This window comes from Suncus etruscus, chromosome 1 (assembly GCF_024139225.1).
Source record: "Suncus etruscus isolate mSunEtr1 chromosome 1, mSunEtr1.pri.cur, whole genome shotgun sequence".
In the NCBI taxonomy this organism is placed as follows: Eukaryota; Metazoa; Chordata; class Mammalia; order Eulipotyphla; family Soricidae; genus Suncus; species Suncus etruscus.
The window spans coordinates 12,917,466-12,923,619 of NC_064848.1; positions in this window are offsets into that span (position 1 = coordinate 12,917,466).

The following is a 6,154-nucleotide window of genomic DNA, read 5'->3' on the forward strand; positions in this document are numbered from 1 at the left end:
AGATAACTCACCCCCACAAGGCGGAAATTAGTCCCTTAAACACAAACCAGACTCGCTAGCACTCCTGCCTCCTGCTGCTCCAGGACTATGGAATGGGTGAGGAAGGCATGGTGAAAGCCAAGGAGAATGGATCCTCTCCATCCTTCCTCTCAGCACTCTCTGGACACCCCCCTACTCCCACCCTTCTTATGCCCCCCAGCTCCCCAGCCTACCCCACTCCACCCCCATCCTCACCTATCCAGGACCTAACCTGGAGGGGAATAGAGGCGGACGAAGGCTGCATAACTTTACAGGGGAACGAGGCTGGGTCTTTCCCAGCTAACAAGGTTTTACAGTCAACAGGGTTTTAAATTATTGTGGGGATCATTTCCATAGCAGAGTGAGGGGGCGGGGCAGTCACTGCTCAGGCCCAGTGGGTGACACTGGGGTGGGAGGGGGGGGATGCTCAGAGTCATACCCAGTAAAGCTCAATGGGGCAGGGAATGTAGTGCTGGGGATGGAACCAGAGCATTGTACCTGCCAGATATGTGCTCTGCCACAACCCCTTCCAGTCCTCAACAAAATTCGAATTTTGGGGATTTTTTTTTGGGGGGGGGACACCCAGCAGCGCTCAGGAGTTACTCCTGATTCTGTGCTTAGAAATTACTCCTGGCAGGCTCAGGGGACCATATGAGATGCCAGGGATTGAACCCAGATCATCTGCCTGCAAAGCAAATGTCCTACCACTGTGCTATTGCTTTGGCACCAAAATTCAAATATTTTCTTCTGGTTTGGGGGGCATATACAGTAGTGTTCAGGGCTTACTACTGGCTCTGCACTCAGGGGTCACTCCTGGAGAGCTTGGAGGACCATAGGACATGCTTGGGTCAGATCAGAAGCAGCAAGGAAAGCCAACCTGCCCACTATAGTATCTCCCAGCCCCAAAACAGGATTTAATTTTTATTTTCCTTGTGTCAGGTAATGCTGTAAATCAAACCCAGGGCTTTGAGCACACAACATAAGTACTTTACCCCTTTGTCACATGGTGGCCCAAGACTTTAAAGCTCATATGTTTAATCTTGCTGGAGATAAATGGAACACCTGCGTAGAGCACACTGGCTAGATCCTGGGAGGTGAAAGGTCCCATGGAAGCTTTTGCACTCCCATAAGCACCATGGTAATCAACTCGTGGCAGTAGCACGTGTGTGTGTGTGTGTGTGTGTGTGTGTGTGTGTGTGTGTGACTCTGTGTGTATGTGTGTGTATAAGCTTCTTTCCTGAGGAAGCTCCTTTCCGCAGTTTGGGGTCAGGGAGAAGTCAGCAGAGGGAGGGGGACTTAGGTGGGAGTGGGGAGATTCTCTGCCTCTTCCCAGCAGATTGAAAGGCTCAGGGGAGGCTTTGAAAGGCCTACGAGCTCTTCAACCCAGTGCCACAGACCAGCTCAGCAGCCTCCCAGGAGCCAGAGCACCCCAAAACATGGGGTAGGGTGGGGGCTGGCTCATCCTTCTCCCAGAACCCCTTTCCTAGGTTCTCCCCTCCTCCATGCAGGCTGCCCTGCTGCCTGACTCAGTGCTGAAGGGGCTTTAATGTACTTTATTTGAGGCAGTGCAGGCACTCACACTGCCAGTCTGATTCCAGGGATTTGGGGTAATTCCCCCTCCCAAGCCTGTCTGTCAATATACTAAGGGCAGAATTCCACTCCCTTTCCTTTTACCTTCCTTTCCTCTCTTTCTCTCCTCTCATCTTTCCTTTCTCAGCTGAGCAGAACCTGACCTGGAGCTTCAAAGGTGGTTTGTCTAAACCACTGTCCTGGCAGCCATCACTCCACCATGCTTTGTTCTGTGCTGTAACCTGGTGTCTCTGCCCAGACATCCTAAGAATTCTCTGCTTCACCACCAGACCCAGAATTCCCTGTGGCTAATAGGGAGTCGCAGACCCCAGCTTAGGGAGCAAATCACTCTTAACTGAGTTTAATTTGATTTGGGGGCCTCACCCAAAAGTGCTCAGGACTTACTCCTGGCTCTGTGTTCAGGAATCACTCCTGATGGGGCTCAAGGGGCCCGTGTGGAATGTCAGGGATGGAACTGGGAAATAAACAACATGCAAAGCAAGTGCCCCTACCTACTGACTATCTCTTTAGCTTGTCTTGCCTGATTACAATTAAATTATTTTTATTTATATTCAGAGGCCACACCTGGCAGTGCTTTTTTTTTACTTTTTACTTTTTACTCAGGAACCATTCCTAGTGGCTCATGGTGTCAGGCATCAAGCCCACATGCAAGACAAAGGCCCTTCTAGCTGTGCTATCTCTCCAGCCACTTGTCCTACCTGATTTAAAGGACACTTTCAGCAATCAGAGTCAGGCCTGGGTCAAGAACCTCATTCCTTCTACATGGCAGAGATGCCCGAGTCTGCCCCCTGGCTTGGCTTGTTCATTGACTCACCCCACACATATTGGTTGCTTGCTGATTAGGTGCCAGGCAAGATGCCAAGGATGAGGACACGGCGATAAGCAGGTGATAAGCCTCTGTACCACTGCTGAGCAAGAGGCAGTCTGGAACCTCACTTGGTCAGGGAAGCCCAGAAGGGGAAGAACAGGGCCAGATGGACAAAACCCATTCTTGTGATAATGGCATGTGGAGGACCCTCTAACCTGTGACCTATGGCCTCTCTTCCCCCACCCCTCTTTCTATGTAGCCTGTTCCTGAGGCAAAGCCTAGTGGTCAAGGGCTTAGCTCTGCTTGCCTCTCACCCTCCAGGTCTCTAGCACCCATCTGCTCTCACAAGTAGAAAACTAGAGAGGCAGAAGCTCCAGGATTACTAGGTGGCCACACGGCTCAGCCTGGGACAAGAATCCCAGTTTGTGATCCCAAAGCACCTCCTCAGCTGCAAGCAAGAAGCGCTTGTTGCTTGGATATGCAGCATGGAGCTTAGTCCTCAGTCATTAGGAAGATGCCTGAGATTCCCTCTGCCATGAGAGAGGGCAGGGCTCCATGGATCCTCAGGATCCAGGGCTCCATGGATCTCCCAAAGCCTGGAGACCGAGTGCAGCCTGCTTTCCAGAGGGAACAGACAAGCAGATTCGCACCTGAGGCTTCAAAGACCAGCCAGTGGATTTGGGAGGAGGGACAGGATATGAGAGGCTGAGGGAGACAGACTGCAGGAGTGAGTAGGGGCAACCTCTAAAGGCTTCCTGGAGAAGGTGGTCTTTGGACCAAGAACATTAGCAATGAAGTCTAGGGTAGGAGATGTGCTATAGGTACATTCAGATGAGGCTGAGGCTGATACCTGAGAGCAACCCAGGCCAAACATGACTCAGGATGGGGGGTGGGGGGGGACAAGGGGAATGCACTGAGAGGGGTCAAGTGAAGCATCTGACTCTGAGCAGAGAAAGCTGCCTGCCCTCTGGGCCTGGCATAGAACTGTCTGGGCCCTGCCTTCAGGCAGAAGGTAGCCTATGAGGCCTTGGGCCTGGACAGGCTTCCTGCCATGTTTTTGTTCAACTTGATTAAATCTGAGGAATTCTGTGTCCAGGGAGCTGAGACCGCATGCATGTGACTTGTAGTTATCAAAACCATCAAAGCACAGAGGAAAAGGGAGTATATCCCCAGAACCTTCCCAGGGACCCCAGGTTTTCCAGAGCACCTTCAGACTCTCAGTAACACCCTCCAGACATTGAGAAATGCCCAAACACATCGCCCAAACCTCAGAACTCTCCTCAATCATCCCCAGCAAGCAGATAATGCCCAAGGGATGCACTGTGTCTATTCATAAGCACTGTGTCTACTCATGTAGCACAGCCCCTCCAGAAGCCCAGAACACAGAAGCCAAGGGCACAGTTTGCCCCACACAGTCCTGAGTGTTTAGGTCTAACCCCATCTTTAAGGTGCATGCACGGACACCCCAACTCCCACATACACAGGTGGCCCGCCAGGCCACAGACCGTGGGTTGGAGGCACTGAGGTGTGGCTCAGGCTTCCAAGGAAAGAATGTGCGTGACTAGCTCCCTCCTACTTTCTTTGGCCATGTGCACCCTGTCCCCTCCCCCCAATAGCACTCTTAGAGCAAGAGGAACTGAAGCAGGATTGCTTGGCTTCAGTGGGCACCCTGAAGAGGAGGAGGAGGGAGGGAGGCAGCTGTTCCAAGGAGCAGCATGTTCTTCCCCTCCTAAGGCTGAAGCCAGCTCTGACTTGGAAAAGGCCTGCAGGGAGACAGAACTCAGCTTTCTTCCTCAGGTTAGTGAATGTCCTGCCAGGGAAGGCAGTCAAGAAGAGACTGAACCCACAAGATGTTACAGATGTTGCTTGCCTCCCAGAACATTCCAGTCAGTCCAATTCCCTCCCCCCCCCCCCAAAAAAAAAAAAAAAACCTGGGCTCCTCCTTTCAGCATGTCTTCTGGGAGATGGGAGAGTGAGCCCCAGCATGCGGGGAGGTGTCCTCCGGAGTGCCCGCCCCAGCACCCTAAGTCCTCTCTCCTGGCTCCTGCTGATGCAGAGCTGGTACTGGACTGGCTCTGACCCACAAGCAGGCATCTTGACCCACAAGTTCCTCATCTGCTAGGACCTGGCATGCAGGTCACACATCAGTTTCCTTGCCTTCCTGTGGACGACCATATCTAGGTCTTAATTCCCAGACAGCAAGACTGGTCCCTCCTTCCCCACACCTTTGTGTGTACTCTGGTCTCCTCCCCCATCTCTGTGCTCTCTCCAGCTCCCCGACTTGTTCTGTCCTACCTTGCAAGCCAGCACAGCCACCTCTAGGTCTTTTTCCTGATGGGTTGCTCCCTCTTCTTAGTGATCCCTGAAAAATCCAAGCAGAGAGGGTGGTCCCAACCAAGGGACCTTTCCTCTTGAGCGTCAGCACCACGACAGGGTCCAGAGCCGTGGCCAGATCTGAGTGGCCACTTTCCTGCACCTGCTATAAAAGGTTGTTTGATGTCCTGGGCAGCATCCCCCTCCTCCCTCCATCAGTTCAGCCCTACCACCCCTCCTCCCGCTCCCCCTGCTTTCTCACCCTCATCATCCAGCCAGCCCATCCTCCATCTCAAGCCCACACTCAGGGTCTGGGGCCCCTCACTACATTGGCAGCCCATCCCCCAGCAATGTTTTCACCCCCATACCATTTGCCAGACACTTGATCTCTTTGCCCCTTGGTCCCTTTGCCAGGTTGCAGAGAGCTTTGATGGTGAGTTATTCCAGCTGTGGCCTTGCAAGGGCTCAGAAGCCCCCTACACCCCTCGTCTGTCACATTCATCATTCACAGGGGCGGCTGCCTGATGAATTGCACCAGACCCAGAGGAACCACCAGCTAAGCTTTCAGTAACCCCATCAGCACCCGCTGCTGCCCAGCTGGGCTGGGGCCCCACCATTGTGAGAAGGGGGGTTGTCATTCTTGCATGGGTCTTTGGGACTCAAATTTCAGGTACGGACCATTCCACAGAGAACCAAAAGGAGGGTTTAAACGGAAAAGTTCAAGCCCTCCAAGCCACACCTCTCTCCAACAGAAATCTGGTAGAGGAGTAGGGGGAAGGGTTTCAACATCACAAACACCTCCCCCAGGCTTCTGGAAACATCACCTCTGATCCCAGAATTGGCTCAGGGTCACCCCACCCCTTTCTACAGGGGGCACAAAGGCCACAGGAGAACAAAACGGAGCTGTACAGGAAGCTGTGGCTGGCAGGAAGGGGACAGGATGAATAAAGGATGCGGATGCAATGCAGAAAAAAGGTTTGGGGACTGGGGTTAGCAGTAGGTCTGTAGTAAAGCATCTGACTCACAGGATCAAGTCTGTGAGTTTGATCCTTCACACCACCACATACTGTATCAGCTCTCTGCAGTCAGAGAGTGTGCAAACTCCAGCATACCACAACCAAGGGTATGTGATCGAGGAAAAAATGGCCTTTGATTTGTAGAGAAGGGAGCTGTCGAGGCATCTTCTTCCTCCTTGATGGGCAAAGGGATGCAGTCACTAAAGGTTGGAAGACAGATTTTAAAATGCTAAATATGTTTCTGTCATGACGTTGGTGTTAGAGCTGTATAGCTTAGGGGGAGAAAGAGCCAGGAGGATGTCACTCAGCTCTAATCTGACCACTAGCTTTCCTTTGGACAGAAGGGGTTTCATGGAGAAAGGGTCATGCACTTAGAGGAGTGTGTCCCTCTTTGGCACGATTTGGGATT